Raw genomic sequence first — 20446 nt, 5'->3', positions numbered from 1 at the left:
GACCCCGCCTCACTGCTGACCCTCCCACGCTCCGCCCCCTCCACCCTCCATTTATGGCCAATGCCTCCACGCGCAGCGTCCACGCGCTGCGGCCTCGCCGAAGGTGCGCCAAAGGTAAGCCCGTCTACGCCCGTCCGCGCCAGGACCGCGCCCAACGCCAGACCCCCTGCCCCTCGCGCTGCCCAGCCCCCCCGCGTTACCTACGATGCCGCCACCCTCCTAGCCCTTGACCCCGGTCGCGCCCCCAACTGCGTCCAAGCCGCTCCTGGACGCACCCATGGACCGTTCTCCTGCTTCTCCTGCAAATTTAGCGGCACCGACAACATCTCCGCTACTACCACACCACAGATTCCCGACCCCAACCACCTAGAATGCATCCTTCTCAACACCCGCTCGGTCCACAGGCACGCCATTGACCTTTGGAACCTACTAGACACCATCTCTCCTGACGTCGCCTTCCTAACGGAAACATGGATGAACGCTTCCTCCACCCCTGACATCGCCATCGCTATCCCTGATGACTATAAGATCACACGCAAGGACCGCACCGACCATACAGGAGGTGGAATCGCTATCGTCCATAAGAAAACAATCCGCATCTCAACCAGCTCTGATGCCAACCTCGCCAACTCCGAACACCTTCACTTCCAGATCCACATCGACCCCAAGACCACACTCAGAGGCACCCTCCTCTACAGACCACCTGGACCACGCGCAAAATTCAGTGAAGACATCACGGACTTCATCACCCCACACGCGCTCCCCTCCAAAGACTACATCCTTCTGGGAGTCCTCAACTTCCACCTTGAAAAGATCAACGACCGCAACACCGCCACCCTCTTGGACAACCTCGCCAACCTCGGACTTAAACAACTGGTCACTTCCCCCACCCACATCGCAGGTCACACTCTCGACCCCATCTTCACCTCCAGCAACCATGTCTCCTTCAGCCACACTACGGATCTCCTCTGGACTGACCACAGCTGCGTTCACTTTACCTACAACAAGCCGAAACCCATCAACCACCCCCAACCAACTCTGCAAAGAAACTGGAACAAAATCACCACAGAGCAGATCTCCACATCACTCCTTCAATCCTCCCCAGCCCTCTCTTCTAACGCCAACGAAGCCGCCTCCAACCTCACCCTTTGGTTATCCAACACCGCCCACACCTTAGCACCACTGAAAAAACGTCAACATAAACTTGGCTTCAAGAAGGCCTCATGGTTCAACGACGACCTCAAGAAATCCAAGAAACTGTGCCGCTCCCTTGAAAAGGCCTGGAAAAAAGACCCATCCACCAGCAACAAGGACGCCTTCAAAAGCGCCATCCGTACTCACCACCAACTGATCCGAAAAGCCAAGAAAACAGCATTCAAAGATCGACTTGACAACAACGCCCACAACAGCAAGGAACTTTTCAACATCGTCAAGGAATTTTCCAACCCCTCGGCCAACTCCAACGACATCACCCCCTCTCAAACCCTCTGTGATTCCCTAGCCTCTTTTTTCCACAACAAGATTGCTGACATCCACAACAGCTTTGACAACCAACCCGGAAGGCAACCCACCCTACCATCAGCTGACCATCTTCCCCCCGTTAACACCCTTAACACCTGGAACCCAATCTCCACTGAGGACACCATCCGCCTGATGAACTCCATCCACTCTGGATCCCCCACAGACCCATGCCCCCACCACATCTTCAACAAAGCAGACTCCGTCATAGCTCCGCACCTCCGAGACGTCATCAACTGCTCCTTCAACTCCGCTACCTTCCCAGAAGACTGGAAACACGCTGAACTCACCGCCCTTCTGAAAAAACCAACAGCAGACCCCACCGAACTCAAAAACTACCGCCCCATCTCACTTCTTCCATTCCCGGCCAAAGTCATCAAGAAAGCTGTCAACAACCAGCTTTCCGCCTTCCTCGAAGCCAACAAATCACTCGACCCCTCACAATCTGGCTTCCGAGCCAAACACAGCACTGAGACCGCACTCATCGCAGCAACAGACGACATTCGAACTCTACTGGACAATGGAGACACAGTCGCCCTCATCCTCCTCGACCTCTCTGCAGCCTTCGACACAGTCTGCCACAGCACCCTTTTACAACGCCTCAGAAACATCGGAATCCAAGGAAAGGCACTGGAATGGATCACCTCGTTCCTCACCGGAAGAACCCAGAGAGTCCGCCTCCCACCATTCAAGTCCGAGGCCTCTGAAATCATCTGCGGCGTACCACAAGGATCCTCACTCAGTCCCACCCTCTTCAACGTATACATGAGCCCCCTCGCGGCCATCGCCCGCCAACACAACCTCAACATCATCTCTTACGCGGATGACACTCAACTGATCCTATCTCTCACCAAGGACCCCAGCACCGCCAAAACTAACCTACACGAAGGAATGAAAGAAGTCTCCGAATGGATGAAACAAAGCCGTCTGAAACTGAACTCAGACAAAACAGAAGTCCTCATCTTAGGTAAATCCCCCTCTGCATGGGACGATTCCTGGTGGCCGGAAGCCCTCGGAAATGCACCCATCCCGACAGACCACGCACGGAACCTTGGCGTCATCCTGGATTCTTCACTCTCAATGAACAGACAAGTCAGCGCCGTATCCTCTTCCTGCTTTAACATTCTTCGCATGCTCAGAAAAACATTTCGCTGGATCCCCTCCGAAACAAGGAAAACAGTCACCCACGCTCTAGTCACGAGCCGACTGGACTACGGAAACACCCTCTACGCAGGTACCACCGCTAAACTCCAGAAGAAACTACAACGAATCCAAAACGCCTCAGCCAGGCTCATATTAGACATCCCACGCAACGAACACATCTCTGGTCACCTTAAAGACCTCCACTGGCTACCCGTCAATAAGAGGATTACTTTCCGACTGCTTACCCACGCACACAAATCACTCTACGACATCGGACCAGATTGCCTCAACTCTCGACTGTCCTTCTACTCCCCCTCCCGCCAACTTCGCTCTTCCAGCCAAGCCTTCGCCACTGTACCTCGCATCAACAAGACCACCATGGGAGGCAGATCCTTCTCATACCTGGCTGCCAAAACATGGAATTCACTCCCCGCTTACCTTCGCCTCACCCAGAATCACCTAGCGTTCAGAAAGCAGCTTAAAACGTGGATATTTGACAAATAATCCACCTCCCCTTCCTAAGCGCCTTGAAACCCTCTGGGTATGTAGTGCGCTATATAAATGTTATGACTTGACTTGACTTGACTTAAGCAATGATGACACAATAGAACAAGAATTCACGTTTATTCTCAGTGATCCTCCAACACCAACTCGCAGGCAGGATTCTTAAAATTCTATGATGTGCTTCACATCAGGGTTCTAAGGTTGCTAAATTCAGGAGTGCACACTTTGGAGCAAACCGCAACATTGTCCATGCTCCAAGTACTTTTATCTTCCAATAACACAGAGTTGTTATTTACACGTTTAATTCTTAAAGGTTTGAAGAAAGTAGAAACTTTAGAAAGATTAACATTAGGTCTTTTGATAATAACCCACTGACCAATGTGCCATTCTCTGTTGCTCGTTCCCCATTTTTGATCGCACTTGGATTTGTAATCAGTTTGATGACAGATTAACTTTGTCTAAGACTGTCATTCTGTCAACCCATATAGGACATCCCCCAATAAGCCAGTTAGGAGTCAATTTAGAGCCTGGACGCCTTCCCTTGAGGTAAGTGAAAGGAGATACCCCCGAAACACTATTCGGAGTACTGTGGCATGACCATAACATCTTTCTTATGGCATCATCAACAGAATTCTTGGAGACACAAGCCAGTTGGATGGTATCCTTTATCATCGTATTGGCTCTTCCGACCAACCCATTGTCCTTAGGAGAATAAAAGGGAGGATTTTAAGTGAATGATGGATAAGGTTCTCAAAAACGGTTTCATCTCTTCAGAAGTAAATTGAACTCCATTGTCAGTACTTATGGTGTTGGGAATACCTTGTTTGGAAAATGTGTTCTAAAGGAACTCAATAAGTGCCGAAGTGGTGATAGTTGTAACAGATTTGGTGTAAATCCAGTGAGAATGATAGTCAATTAACATGAACATGAATCTCTGAGAGAAATTAAGCAAATTTTGGGGGGCCAATAATGTCAAGTCCTAACTTGTCTCATGGTTTGGATGAAACAGGGATAGGAAGGAGGGGTGATTTGGGTTTCGTCACTGGAACCACAGGCCAAACAATTCTTCACTACTTTTTCTGTCATAAAGTCCATATTGGGAAACCAGTAATCATTTCTGATCTTACTTTTTGTCAAACTCCTGCCGGGATGACCCTTGTGAGCAATCTCAATGATGGCTTCATACATGCCTTTAGGTGGTATGATCTTATTGCACCTATGTATGTGGTTACCAATAATAGACAATTCATCTTTTACAACCCAAAAAGGTCTAAGATTCTCAAGAACTTCTTTGAGGTTCTTGGGCCACCCTTTACTAATGAATTATTTGAGAGGCAATAGGGTGTTGTCGTCCTGTGCACATTTCTCCCACTCATCTTTACTGATGACAATAGAAAGAATAGCATACTCAGAGGGTTTAGTGTAAGAATCTTCTACATCAATACGAAGTCTAGATAAACAATTTGCAACCTGGTTCTTTTCACCTGGTACAAATATCATACTGTAGTTAAAACCTTGTAGACCCAACACCCATTTAGAGATGCGGGGAGGCCTTCTAAATGCATTTGGTGGAGAACAAAGGTAGAAGAGGTTTAGGACCAGTTCTTATGGTGAATGGAATACCCCCGTAGAATTGTTTTTAAATGATTTAACGCCCAAAAACAGGCAAGAGCCTCTTTTTCTATGGTGGAGTAGTTTCACTCAGGGACATTAAGTGTTTTAGATCCGAAGGCTATTACTTTTTCATTCCCATCAACAATCTGTGTGAGTGACGCACCTAATCCCTTCATGCTAGCATCTGTTGTTAATGTGGGTTTGGCATTGGGATTAAACATGCTCAAAAGAGGTGCTTCCGTGATGGCTTGCTTGATATGTGAGAATTCTTTCTGACAATCAACATTCAATTCAAAAGGGGTGCCCTTCTTTAATAAAGACCCAAGGGAATGTACACAATCAGCAACGTTTTTTTTTTACATATTTGGACATGTATTCAACTAAGCCAAAGAATGACTTACGTTCTTCCTTGTTGGAAGGTGCTGGTGCTAATTTAACTACATCCAAAAGACTAGATTTGGGATTTATTCCTTCATTGGTAATGGTATGACCAAGGTACACTATGGATTTCACCCCAATTTTGCATTTGGCTGTGTGGTAAACCCAGCTCTGCTTAATTTCCTCAGTCAATCAATCAATCACAGCATTTATATAGCGCACTACTCACCCGGAGGGTCTCAAGGCGCTGGGGGGAGGGGGTCCGCTACTGCTCGAACAGCCAGGTCTTGAGCTGCTTCCTGAAGGCGAGGTGGTCTTGGGTCAGGCGGAGGTGGGTCGGAAGGGAGTTCCAAGTCTTGGCGGCTAGGTAGGAGAAGGACCTTCCTCCTGTGGTTGCTCTTCGGATGCGGGGGACGGCGGCGAGGGCGTGGCTGGTCGATCGAAGCTGGCGTTTGGGAGCGTAGAAGTTGAGGCGGCTGTTGAGGTATCCTGGGCCTTGGTTGTGTAGGGCTTTGTGTGCGTGGGTGAGGAGCCGGAAGGTGATTCTCTTGTTGACCGGGAGCCAGTGCAGGTCTCTCAGGTGTCCGGAGATGTGGCTGCGGCGGGGGATGATCAGGATGAGTCGTGCTGAGGTGTTCTGGATCCGCTGGAGTCTCTTCTGGAGTTTGGCGGTGGTTCCGGCGTAGAGGGAGTTGCCGTAGTCCAGACGGCTGGTGACGAGGGCCTGGGTGACCGTCTTCCTGGTCTCAGTGGGGATCCATCGGAAGATCTTACGTAGCATGCGCAGGATGTTGAAGCACGAGGAGGAGACGGTGTTGACTTGTCTGGTCATGGAGAGGGAGGAGTCCAGGATGAAGCCCAGGTTGCGTGCGTGGTCTGTTGGTTTGGGTGCGTTGCCTAGGGCCACCAGGAGTCGTCCCAGGCGGAGGGTGAAGATCCCAGGATGAGGACTTCCGTCTTGTCCGAGTTCAGTTTCAGGCGGCTGTTCGACATCCATTTGGCTACGTCTGTCATCCCTTCGTGCAGGTTGGCTCTGGCGGTGGCGGGGTCGTTGGTGAGGGAGAGGATCAGCTGGGTGTCGTCGGCGTAGGAGACTCTTCCAGGACTCTATTGTGTTCCTCTTTCAATGCATCGAGAAAATAAGGGATTTCTCTTTATGTAGAGATAAAGAAAAGATAACAGCAGTTAAATGAATATCTCTAATGAAGCTGTGCCTATCAGCGATTTGACAGGCAATAAAAGGTTAATTTTCACTTGAGGTGCTGAAACTCAACCTGGTGTGGGCGGCGTTTAATGATAATCTGCTTGGTAGGCAGCAGGGGGAAGAAACAGCAGTTTTAACACACTGCGTAAATGCCTACAACAAGGTGTGAGTTCAACGGTGAAAAATAGTGAAAGCTGTGCCTATCAGCGACCAGAAGACACCACAGGGACGTCGCTAATGAACTATGAGTGACCCTGTGCAGACAGACTGGCTAGAGGTGAAGCGAAGAAACATTGGTCCACTGACTGGAAAAGTGGTGGAATGAAGGAATCTGGCGGTTTCGCTGTGTTCCTCAGTGTGAAACTCGGTCAGCTGACTGGGATCGGCGGCTCTGGTGTTTTCTTCAGCGCGAAGCGTCGGTCAGCTGACTGGAATAGGCGGCTCTGGTATTTTCCTCAGCGCTGAACGTCGATCAGCTGACAGGAATCGGCCGCTGTGCTGTTGTCCTCTGTGCGGGGGAAAGGCAGTGGTTCACCTCAAGGAATGAAACACATTCCACAACACATGGCGAACGGAGGCAGGAAAACAGACACTGCAGCGAGTGAACTAAAAAAACAGCTGAGTGGAGTTATAAAGAAGGAGAAACTGAGTTGGAAACTGTCTCACGCACTTGAAAATGTCAATTAGCTGTGGAGACGGCTGGCAGGTGATTCAACGGTAAATAGAGCCCAGTAAAGAAAGACTCAGAAAGCAGGGAGACACAGCGTGAAACACTGATCATTTTTTGCAACGTACAGGTCCGGTGAAGGATACCTAAAGACTGTCCTTACACACAGCAAACAATGGGAGTATCCTTCAGGCCAAGCCAGAAATTGGCATAAATTATAAAAGTCTACACACATCAGAACGGATGTGCCAGAGCCGGCAAAGTATGTGGCAATCAACACAAGTTGAAGCAGAAAAAGATGGACTAGCCGCAAGATGACTGATAAGGTCAACGTTTCGTATACTTGCGTGGGAATCTCAAGAGTAATGTAGAGTGATCTTTCAAAATTTACATGGTGGCTCAGAATGAAGGGGAGAGGATCAGGATCTGCCCCCAACACAGCGTAGATCGTCGCCAAAATGTTAAGTAATGATGACACAAGAGAATAAGTATTCACGTTTATTCTCAGTGATCCTCCAACACCAACTCGGAGGCAGGATTCTTAACATTCTAAGATGGGCTTCACATCACTGTTCTAAGGATGGAAGGTACCAACTGGGTAGGTAAGGAGAGAGGTGTGCTGAGGAGGTGGGGAGATGGCGGAGGGCAGATTAAGATAACATATTACAACAGAAGGTTCATAAAATAAGGAGCATTAACAACATTTTAAAAATTTGGCATTGTTGAGCAAAGCACTGGCAAAAACTAAGAAAGCCCAGGCCCCCTCTCTGATGGCTGTGTGCCTAAGTTTGAGCACCCTTTTACATTCAGCCCTACATAATTTAACTTTCGTTGGATTTTATGGGTGTCTATGTTCTGCAATTTTAAGTGACTTGGGAGACTTTGTACAGGAATGATCAAACCACCTACACAGTTTTTCTGCAGAACACCAAGGAAGCCCCGACATTAATTTGTTTAAACCCTTGCTGATCTCCTCAAATGAATTTAGAATTAAATTGGTGACCTCATTGGCATCTAGAATGTCAAAAATAGGTACCACTGCTGTGTGCCAGTTGTGCCAGGTCAGTGGAATTGATCTAGTTCTATTTTAACTAGTTCTTGTTTTGGGTCACAGCAACACACCTGCTGATTCTTCACCTTGTTATATCCCAATGTGCCAGCATTCCAGAGAAACCTTTCTTGACAGCTCTCCCACATCAAAAAGAGCATCACAATGCCCACTGCATGATGTACCTGGAGCCATAAGAAGCCCTTGTTGACATGCTGATGTCAGTTCCCTTTTTTCAGTCCCTACAACGTGTAACGGTTTTCTGATAACCTCTCCAGAGAGTTAGGATTCTTTCTATGTTTTTTCTGGAATTGCAACATTGTTGCTGGGAAAAATATATCCACCTAGGAAATCTGGGCTCAAGCCTTGCAGAGAGTGAGAGGGTCAGATGTCAATCACTGATCCTCATGATGACTGTCTTTGGTGTTTGAGTTCGGACCACAACTTTGATGCCTGTTCATCATGCCCAAAGATAAACCGCAAACGTGAAGGAGGAAGAAGCGAAACTTTTCATGGCCATAGCAAGACAGGAGACGAGAGGGTGTCGGAAGTCACAGCGAAGAGAAAAAAAATAAGCGGCATCATGGTTTCCAATGTCCGTCTTCTGCAAGAGATGAGTCTCCGAAGTTGGTGTCGCCACATCCAATGTTGCGTGAAGATCAAGGTGAGGTGACACCGGACCAGTCTCCAGTACCCTTTCCGGCACCGCCTTCAAATCCAAGGCCGCCAACGACTTCACCTGGACGTCCTCATCAGGAGGTGGATCCACTTCCTCCTCCTGCTCCATCTCCTCGAGAGACACAGAAGTATCCAACTTTCCGTGCTCCAGGGGCCAACCCTTCCAATTGTTTTAACGTTATGTACAGCATTTTCAGCATGGCGATGACTCCATCTTTTACGCCTGTGGTCCTCATGAATCTGCTATCATACTCCTTAGGAGGATTTCCGGCTCAATATCAGCAGGCATCGTTCCTACCTTTTATGCCGATGTCCCAGGTTTCCTAGCCAACTCCTGTGCCAAGGAAGGCGGCTCCTTTGCCAGATGGAGTTCGGCAAGTATTACCGGTGTTCGTTTCACCCTCTCCAACACCGGCTGTAACGGCTCCAGCATCGCATCACTCGACTCCAGACTCCAATTCCGATAGCCTCTTTGACACAGATACCAAAATCACCTGCACCATTACCAATGCTGCTTTTGAAACCAACACATAGATTTTGAAGCAAGACTCAGAGACTTCCTGGGGAGGGGCAGTACTTTTTTTGGTGAAAGTGGTCCTGAACCGGAAGAAGGAGAGATTGTGTCTCTGGGTTCAGACTTTGAGGGTTTAGCAGAGGCAAGTGGTTTAGACAATTTCCCGGAATGGGAGTTATTGTCGCCAGAAGGCATTCCTCCACCAGAGGTTACATTGTACCATTCAGTCATTAGAAAGGTGGCTGATATGTTGGAACTGCCTCTTCCATCTACTGAGCTTAAGTCTAATTTGCTCACAAAAGTACTTCATTCTACTTCTTCTACAGATTTGAAGGAAGCCTATGTCATCCTCTGCGGTCTCTAGACACAGTGCTCGAAGATATAAACTACTTCCAGAAGATCCACTCCTTTTGTCCTCTCACACTTCATCTGAGAGTTAGGCGGTACAAGCTTCTACTTCAAAGCTAACTCCTGGGTCTTTCCCTTCGTCCCCAGCGGATAGGGAGTCGAAAAAAATGGAGCAGTAGTTGAAGAACGTGTTCTCCTCAGGCAGTATGTCACTGAATCCCAAAACAGCCTGAGGATGTTCAGAGACACTTTACCAAACTGCTAAATGATGGTCAGGCTGCAGCTTCACAAGTCATTCAGTACGATTTGGATTCTGTCGATTCAGTTGCAAGGGAGATGGGGACTTCAGTCGCTACAAGAAGGCACGCTTGGCTAAGAGGATCTGGTTTCTCCCCGGACATACAAAATGCCCTGATGGATTTGCCTTTCGATGGTTCAAGACTGTTTTACACCAAAGCAGATTCTCCCTTGGAAAGAGACAAAGATAGAAAGGCAACAGCTAGATCTTCGGGCCTTCATTCACAGTCCAGGGAATACAGGCAGTTTCTGGGTTTTGTGGGTTTGGCAGGAACTTCTCCTTTCGTGGAAGGCAACAATATCAGCAGCAGCAACCATCCAATCCCTCCACAGAAGTTATAGGGGGCGGAGCCGGGTAGAGATTGAGGAGCCGCCATCTTCCTCCTCCTCCACAGCCAATGTCACAGGAAAGAAGTCCTAGTTTTCCCATCTTATAGCATGCATTACCAGTGGGAGGACGGGTGTCTGTTTATAGGAGCAGTACTGGCCACTACGGTGAATCAATCCTACTGTCCTCGGAGGAGGATTCTGGATATTACGGCTATGATCCCAATGTTTTAGAATGGAGCTATGGTTCCAGTCCTGAAGGTCTTGTGTCCGCTAGGTCTGATAGCCTCCAAAATTCTGTTGGTAACCCATGCACGCTGGCACGGGGGCACTACAGTGGTGCTTCCGCAGGCAGTGGTTTGAACACAACTGAGATCTCAAAGAGTCATTCAAGATCTCCAGAGATACTGCAGCGGATTTTCAGTGGTGGGGTGTGTCCAGTGATCTGCCTCAAGGTAAGCCGTTTGGCCACAGTGATAACAAATGCCTCCACTCTAGGGTGGGGCGCTAATTTGAGGGATCTGGAGAAAGAAGAACTTTGGTCTGCAGAAAAATGATAATAGCATATCAATCTGTTGGAATTGCGGGCGATACATCTGGCTCTCAAGGGCTTTCTCCCTTCCAGTTGCGGTCAGTCCGTGCAGGCCTTAACAGACAATACTACAGCAATGGGGTGCATAAACAAACTGGGAGGAGTAGGGTTGTATCTTCTTTGAGGTTGATAGAGGCTGCAAGATTATATATACATATATATATAAATAAATAAATAAATATATATATATATATATATATATATATACATATACCTATATATATACCTATATATATGTGTATGTATATATGTTAAAAACACCTATTTCCACATCATGAGAGAGCTGCACTCATATCTTTAGGCAATGTCATTTTTATGAGCAAACAGCACTTGCTAACAGGAATGCATTTCGCCTGATCATGCAGCCTTGATCAACCTCAAAGTGCGCCATTTCTGCATCGCTATTTGAACTCTCACAACAGGTGATGCCAATTACATGACCAAGTTACTTTCATTCAGTCTTTCCTTTGAATTAACTTAAATGTCAATATGCTTTTCTGTTGTGCACTCACTTGTTGAAAGAAAATAAAATAAAATTGTCTGTGCAATGTGGAGTTCTTTCAGTGTGAATATACACAGTGTAGAAATCGTCCTCTATAGTTCATTTGTGAAGTATAGTTCATTCAAAACAAGAGCGCTGCACAATTTATTGTTGGAATTCCTCTTATAACAATTCTTTCCATTCAGCCCTTCTCACATGGCTGCATCCAAGAGCTCACACCTTCTTGTATTGTCTTTTACTGTTTCACAGATTCTTGACGTAAATAACAACTCTCCGTATTTTCACCGGACCACTGCCAACCACTCTTCTAATTTTAAAAAGACAGTATGGAAATAGCTCACAGTGCAATGAACACTTTATATTATTTAGATAACCACTGTGTAAAAATCATTATGTCTAATTTATTTCCTGATGTTAGCACTTCAGATTGTATTCTTGAAAAAATGTCTATAATGCCTCAGTTTGTTTAGCCTTTCCCAAAAGCCAGCATCTTTTTGCTGACAGCTTCCTATATTGTCTTTTAAATTTACAAAACATCATAAGTAATTTTCAACTGGGTGTCTTTTGATCCAACTGCTGCCAGCTGAAAACATCCACGCTGAAATTATATTCACAGCAGCGCTCACCTCTGCTCACTACATTCAATACTGCTTGAACCTTTAACTTTGTGAAGCAAGCGCTGTCGATCAATTCCATGGTGCCTTGGATTCACTGCTTAGCATGCTCCTTAAGCAGTGCCCAGCACTGAACTGTAAAGAGCGGAGGAGGCAGTAAAAGTTTAAAATAGGATTTATTTAAGTTAAATCCAAGGACCCACTGGAGCATAAACCAAAGCGTCTAGATCAGATCAGCTCCAACCGCTTCTCTAATCTATAACTCAGGTCCACTACAACATTCTCCATTACATGTGTAACATTCTACAACACATATGACTATTCCATAAGTGACATCAGTGACAATGCTAGAAAGAAAAGAAGGATATTACCACATGTATCTTTTCCACAAATAAAACAAAATAAAATAAAATAGAACAAAACAAAAGAAAAGTAAAACAAAACAAAGAAAGATTAATCCAGAATATAATCATCAAATCTCTTTGGCAACTTAACACATCTTTTAAGAGAAACATGTGATCCAAGAACAGATGGACTAGTACCAGCATCACAATCAGAAACAGAAGAACCCAAAATAGGATCAGACTCTGAACGAAGAGTAGAACCAAGACCATCACTGGAACAAGCAAACTGTTCCTTCTGTAATGGACCAGAACAGGAATTATCAAACCAAACATCTTCACCCTCTTCCCTTTTATCAAAAAAAAATTCTTGGCCAGGTTTAAGAACAACCACAGAACTTTTACTCCACCACCCTCTGCCCTTGATAAAAATAGTGGATTCTGAAACTTGTTCCACTTCAAAGGGCCTGCTAAACTTGGACATACCTTTGGGCGTGTGAGAGGGACTAACAATCCTAACCCAATCACCAACATTCACAACTTTGTTCTTACAATGATTAAAATCATCATGATAGGACTTTCCTGACATTCGTGCAGAAGTGATATTATCTCTAGCTTTAGAGATAGAAGACTCAAAACTCTCTGTCAAATTGCTCCTGTTTTTAAGTTGAGGCAAAAACAAAGATCTAGCTTGTCTGCCTCTCATTAGACAAAAAGGAGAAACTCCTGTACAAGAGTTAGGAGTCAGATGATAACTCAAAATTTTTTCTTTCAAAAAGTCAAAAACATCCAAATTACTCTCCAAAGCAGCTTGGATCCCCTCTTTAAAAAATCTGTTGGCCCTTTCGACCTGACCATTGGAACGGGGACTATAAAGAGGAGCCCTCTTGGCAGACACTCCAAACTTTTTAAGAAACATTTCCATTTTGTTTGAAACGAACTGAACACCATTGTCAGACCTAATGGAAATGTGTGCCCCTTCAATCCTGAAAACATAGTCCAGGAAACTAATAACCACATCAGTACTAGGATGCTCCACAAAAGAATAATGTAACCATTTAGAAAAATCATTTCAGAACAATTAAAAATCTATTTTCTCTGCAAAGGCAATCATAAGGTCCTGAAAAGTCAATAGAGAGCTTTTCCCACGGACCTGTAGGAGCTTCACAAATTGACAATGGTTCAGTTGAAACCTTCCAGTGCTTGTCAGACCTAACACACACCGCACAGTTATTGATAAACTTCTCAACAGAGGCATCCAAACCAGGCCACCAATAATGACACTTAAGCAACCTCTTTGTACCTGAAACACCAGGATGCCCTGAATGTGCTAATTTGATAATCTTCTCCCTGAGACTTCCTGGTGGAACAAATAAATCATTCCTCAACAAAATTCCATTTTCAATAGATAACTCATTCGCCACTTGTGCAAAACTTCTCAATGATGATTCAAGATTTTTAACAGAGGGCCATCCATTAACAACATAAGATTTGAACTTAACTAACAAATTATCTTTACCAACATGATCCTTCCATTCATCCTCATTAATGCCAAAATTGCTGGACTCTACAGCATCCAAAGCAGCCACTACACACTCTTGCTAATCAGTGACCTCATCACAAGAATCACCAAGTGGAGGTAACCTAGATAAACAGTCTGCAGCAAAATTCTTTCCACCTGGAATATGCTGAATCTCAAAGTTAAACTCCTGCAGTCTCGCTATCAACCGAACCAACCTAGAAGATGCTCTACCACTCCTCACGCCATCCATCATATAAACCAAAGGCTTATGGTCCGTCACCAAAACAAAAGGCCTACCCCACAAAACATTCTTTAACTTCTCCACAGCCCACACACAGGCTAAAGCCTCCTTCTCGATTGTACTATAATGAACTTCAGCACCCCTAATCGCTCTTGAGATGAACGAAATAACTCTCTCCTTGCCATTAACAATCTTCGTGAAAGCAGCCCCCAATCCAACCGTGCTTGCATCCACAGTTACAAAAGACTTCCCTTCAGGATCAAAAGTTTTAAAGACCCGGAGCACTAGCAATAAGTTTAATCACACCCTGAAAAGCTGAATCATGGACATCAGTCCAAACAAATCCCTTCCTGAGTAATTTTATGGCCCAAATAGTCAATTTCCTTAACTAAGAATCTACATTTTTCCTTGCTCACCATCATGCCTTCGCTGCTTAGGATCTTCAAAACTTTTTCCAGGGTGACATTATGCTCATCAATTGACTTAGCAAAGATTAAAATGTCGTCTTGAAAAGACTGGACACCTTTAACTCCACTAAACAAATTTTCAATTAACTTTTGGAAAACACTGGCAGCAGATGCCAGGCCAAAAGGCATCCTCAAGAATCTAAATAACCCAAACGGAGTTATAAACGCCGTCAGATCTTTAGAATCCTGATCCAGAGTAACCTGATGGTATGCTGCCTTCAAGTCAATAATAGAAAAAAAATTCGCTCCATTGACAGCAGCCAACATTTCTTGTATTCTTGGCAGAGGATAAGTTTCCACTACAATGTTTTTATTGAGAGATCGAAGATCTACACACAATCTAATTTCTTGATTCTTCTTAAGAGCAATAACGATAGCCGAAACCCATTCTGAGCTATCAGTAGGTTCTATGATGCCTTGAGAACAGAGACCATCCAAATGTGATTTGAGTTTGTCCCTCACACCCAAAGGTACCATACGAACTATGTGTTGTACAGGTAAAGCTCCTTCTTTTAAGTTTAATCCTGTGTGACAAACCTTTGACCTCACCCACAACATCTTCAAAAACATTCTTATACTTATTCAGAATGGAAGATAGAGGATATTCCAAAGAAACCTTGTTAACAGGCATTTCTCTCAACTGAATGGGACGATCTGATCCTGGGCATAAATTAATGCCAAGTTTACCAAGATCATACCACCCAACAATATTATTTCCATCAATTGCAACATAAATTTTGGTAAATATGACACGGGTCTCAAATTTTAACGAATCCTCAAAGAAACCTAACATTTTGATGTCAAAATTACCAAAAGCTTTAGGATTGATATCGGATTTAGCAAGTTTGACACCTTTCCATTTTTCATAAAAGAACACATCTGATAAGATAGTCACCGGCGAACCAGAGTCAGCCATAGCTTCAAAGGCAATCTTACCGACATGAACTATCCCTAAAGGAGCTTTGAAAGGAAGAGAAATACTATTTATGTGACTATCAAAGGAATCATCATAAATAGTGATGACTAAATTCTCCAAATCATCATTAACATAAGAAACACTACTAACAGTGTAATTAGACTTACCACCTTTCCTTTGAATCCTACATGAAGATGTAAGATGGCCAATTTTACCACACTTAGTACACTTTTTTTTAAGTGCAGGACAATCTGGACAGTTCGCCAAATGTGCTTTTGACCCACACCTAAAACAACTTAACACTCTATTAGTTTGAAAATTACCCTTACTATGCATTTGAACAGTACAAACAGAGGTGTCATTAGTATTCTTGTTTTCATTAGCAGCAATGACCTTAGAAGACTCAATTGATCTTTCAATCCCCTTGGCCAAATCAATTACTTCTGCCAGAGTAGGATTACGACAAGCTAAGAGTCGTTCTTGCACTTTTTTAGCTGCACAATTAAACACAAATTAATCCCTTAACGCTGTATCAACATAGGCACCAAAATCGCAGTTTGCAGCTAAAACCCTCAGAGCTGCTACATAATCCTCAACAGATTCATCAGCGGACTGTTTCCTCTTATGAAAAGATTGCCTTTTAATCATGACATTAGGTTCATGTTCAAACTGTTTCTCAAGTCTAGCAACAGCTTCAACAAAAACATTTAATCTATCACCTCCCTCAATTGGTGGGGCAATAGGTATAAGGTTCTTGAAAATTTCAATAGCAGCTGTGCCCAAATAACTGAAAAGAATTGCTTTTTTCCTTGCAGCAGAAAACCCAGTACCATCAATGGCAACAATGTAATTATCAAAAGTCTCAATCCATTTCTTCCACCTTAACTTCGGTTTTCCTGGAATTTCCAAAAAGATGGAGGGTTGATTACAAATCTGAGATGTAGCCATAACAAAAACTAAAACAATAAAACTGTAATACCTTTTTAAAACGTGTGCAGATTAAAGTTAAAGCAATCAAAGAAGAAAACAAATTGTGTGCAGATCACAGTAGTAATAAGACTGCAACATGCACTTCACAAAATAAATAAAGTGTGCACATCACTGAAGTAAACAGAGAAGTGAAGATCTCCAGCTTACCACACTTCACTTCCCAAAATGTTTATTTTACAAAATATTTATTTTAAATAAAAGTGAGCGAATCACTGAATTCGCAAGTAATACTCCGTGAAGATGACACTAAACCACAATTTGCCGCTTGAGAGACGTTGTGAGATAAACGCCGTTACACTGCTCGACAATCGCCGACGCTGTCATCATAAAACAGCTGATCGTCTGAAAAGCACTCCCAAAATGGCCGCGACGTTGCGTGCTACGGTGCGTTCCAGATGAACGATGCGTTTCAGGAGTCTGAAAAGCACTCCCAAAATGGCCGTGACGTTGCGTGCTACCAAGCGCTGCGTTCCAGATGAGCAATGCGTTCCAGGAGTCCGTTGCCAATCACAGACGTCATCACACTGGAAGCGCACAGGAGCGCGAGCAGATCAACTGCCGTAGAGACGCTTGAATGACAGCGACTCGAAATCCTTAATATTTATGGAAAAGACAGTACCTTGGAAATCACAAGAAAACTCCGTCAACAGTTCCCATCAGACTGCACCAGAAAAGGATCGCACCGTAGGTCCGTTTCTTTTTTTAAAATGAAATCGATGAAATTTAAAAGACGCTCAGTAACACAGTGGGTCCATAAATTATTAAATAAACCTCGTCGCCATTGTAAAGAGCGGAGGAGGCAGTAAAAGTTTAAAATAGGATTTATTTAAGTTAAATCCAAGGACCCACTGGAGCATAAACCAAAGCGTCTAGATCAGATCAGCTCCAACCGCTTCTCTGATCTAGAACTCAGGTCCACTACAACATTCTCCATTACATGTGTAACATTCTACAACACATATGACAATTCCATAAGTGACATCAGTGACAATGCTAGAAAGAAAAGAAGGATATTACCACAACACTCAACAGACAAATGCGAGGATATATATCTTTGATTTAAAGTTTAGAATCTCAAATTGCATTTGTGATGTTGGTTTCACGAGTAAGCCTTCCAAAGGCACAAATAAAATGGGTGAAAACTGACATCAGCATGCTGACAAGGGCTTCTTATGGCTCCAGGGACATCACGTGATACCGCGAGCGGAGCAATGGGCATTGTGACGCCCTTATCAACGTGGGATACATGTCAAGAAAAGTTTCCGTGTAAGGCTGGCACATTGTGATATTCAAAGGTTGAGGAATCATCGGGTAGAAATTGTATCTGCCAGTAAAAGCGCTAACGAAGGTAAGTAACTTGTTCATCTCCACCACTCATGGTCAGAATTAAAGGGCTGCGATTACTAGCACAGTGAGGGCATACCATAAAGTCAAACATCTTTGCACAAAGATCATCTGAAATGACCATAAAATCAATCGAAGAAAAAAGACCCCTGCCAATAAAAGTGGAAATTACTGGAGATGAGGTGTTACAGATATCAAAAACGAAATGGAGACTTACTTTCATGATGATATTATTGAAGTTTGTAAAAATGCATTTGGTCAGCCCCCTGGGACTTTTCCAACCCACAGACATCTTTCAGGGGGTAAATTGCACAAGTATACATTAAAATCATCCATGGGAATTTGAATATGTAACCTTATAAAAATATTATTCTATTCTATCTAAACCTAACCAGTGGTCGTTCAAAAGAAAGTGCCAAATAATGAAGTGATTTAAATGGGGAATTCTGAACTGCACCGGCCCTTTTCAAAGCAATCAGTACGGGTAGGCCAACTTTAGCTCTACCCCAAGGAGACGCAATTGCATGACTGACAAAAGAAACAAAACCATTGATAAAAAAAATTGTCAACAGACCAAATCTCCTATAGACAAACATCACAATCAAACTGCTTTATATAAGTCACCGAATTAGGATTATCCAGTTTAGCCCTTACACATTCCATAAAGTACATTAAAAAAGCATCAAGTAGGAGTCAGAAGGATTTAGGGTATGATAGAGAGGCAATTGCTGAACAAGAGGCTGTGAGCGCTCTAAAATGGGCTTTCAAGCCTCAATTCTAAGGTGCGAGTCATTACTGACCAAACTATCTCTAAACACTTCTATTGATCATCTATGGAAGATGGCTGCTGTGAGTCTGAGGCGAGAAGGGCTCCAGCACCTCCTTCTCTACATTTCTGTAGTAGCTTACAACCTCTCATCCAGGACAAGACATCAACAATGCATACAGATGAGCTGAAGGCTCTGCCACTATTGCAGTGACAGTGGAGGGATAAGTGCAGGGGCGGTGTCTTCGTTAGGGCATGGGGGCGTTGCCACACATATTTAGGTCCCCTTTGCCCCCCCCAATTCAATTAAATATAACACTGCTAAAACTGTTTTGAATTACATTGAAGACCTGCCACGTCCATGGCTGGTTACAGCATCGAGGGCTGAGGCAAGGCCTGGAGAAGCCAGTGCAAATCTGAGGAGGGGGTGGAGCTTAACAATATTGACAGACTGACAGAAGTAGTACAAGTGCACATGCACAGTAGTCCATAGGCCCATTGCAAGCCTCCCATTTTTAGCCAAAGTGATCGAAAAGGCCATGAATCAACAACTAGTCGAGCATGTAGAGAAACATCTTCTACTGGATGAATCACAATTCGGTTTCCGAAGATATCATGGTACTGAAACCGCCTTAATCAAAGCTGCAGACGACATCAGGGCAATTCGAGACCAGGGAGGGACAGCAGTACTTGTATTGTTGGACTTATCGGCGGCCTTCGACACGGTCGACCATAAGATCTTGGTCGACCGTGTCGGAAAGATGGGCATTCACCATACAGCGAGAGATCTGCTTGCATCCTTCCTGGTCAACAGAACACAGGCTGTCACCCTGGGGCCATACCAATCTGCCAAGCTGTCACTACTATGTGGGGTTTCTCAAGGCTCATCCCTCAGTCCGACACTATTTAATATCTATGTGTCGGACCTTGCTAATGTCATCAAAGCATATGGGATGAGCCTAACCTCTTACGCTGATATGACACAATTGGTTCTGGCCATTAAAGGCGATGGACTCGAGGTGGCAGAGCGTTTCCAACGCGGAATGCTAGCAATCGGAGAGTGGATGGCATCCAACTGCCTTAAACTCAACTCCGAAAAGACTGAGGTGCTCATCTTTGGACCCCTTTTACCAGACTGGTCAGCAACCTGGTGGCCATCAGCCTTTGGAGCCCCTCCTAGTCTAGCCCTCAAGGTCAGGAACCAGGGAGTAACTTTTGATGCAGATCTCAACTTTGTGGCACATGCGAACAGAGTAGCGGCAACAGCCCATCACAAATTAAGACTGATCAGAAAAATCATCCCGTTTCTGCCAGATGCAGCTGCTAAAACATTGGTTAGCTCTTTAGTGTTATCGTCCCTTGACTATTGTAATGGCCTATTCTTAAATGCCCAGGTCAGGGTAACCAATAAGCTTCAGACAATACAGAATGCAGCAGTACGTCTGCTCTATGGAACACCCAAGTTTTCGGCTATATCAGACACCATCAAGAAATATCATTGGCTGACGATACGTAATCGGATCAAATTTAAATCACTTTGCATAGTATGTAAGACACTTCATGACCAAGGACCACATTATTTTAAGGATCAGCTGATACCCTATAAACCTGCCAGACAGCTTCGATCTGCTACTCTTAACCAACTAGTGGTTCCACGTTCAAAAACAGTTTCATGGGGTGATCGCCGCTTTTTAGTCGCAGCACCCAAATTATGGAACACCCTGCCGCAGCACATCAGGACAAGCCCCTCACTTTTGCAGTTTCGCAAAAGATTGAAGACCTGGCTTTTTAATCAGTAATATCGACAACTAACCTTCAGGAGCCTTTTTCATCTTGGGAAAATTAGGTGAATAATCTAGCTCCGAGACGCCTACGGGTATTCGTTCGCGCTTAATAAATTGCAAAAATAAA

General features: G+C 44.5%; 1 protein-coding gene across 4 annotated transcripts in view; it reads right to left on the bottom strand.

Annotated features, from left to right (window-relative positions):
* The window catches only part of LOC144799177 (C-type lectin domain family 18 member A-like), a 901971-nt gene that overhangs the window by 750474 nt on the left and 131051 nt on the right, over positions 1-20446 (bottom strand). The gene's annotated exons all lie outside the window — the stretch shown is intronic.

The sequence above is a fragment of the Lissotriton helveticus genome, chromosome 12 (assembly GCF_964261635.1).
Source record: "Lissotriton helveticus chromosome 12, aLisHel1.1, whole genome shotgun sequence".
Classification (NCBI taxonomy): domain Eukaryota; kingdom Metazoa; phylum Chordata; class Amphibia; order Caudata; family Salamandridae; genus Lissotriton; species Lissotriton helveticus.
Note: the sequence above shows the minus strand (reverse complement) of the source record. Positions and strands in the feature narration are given on the sequence as shown.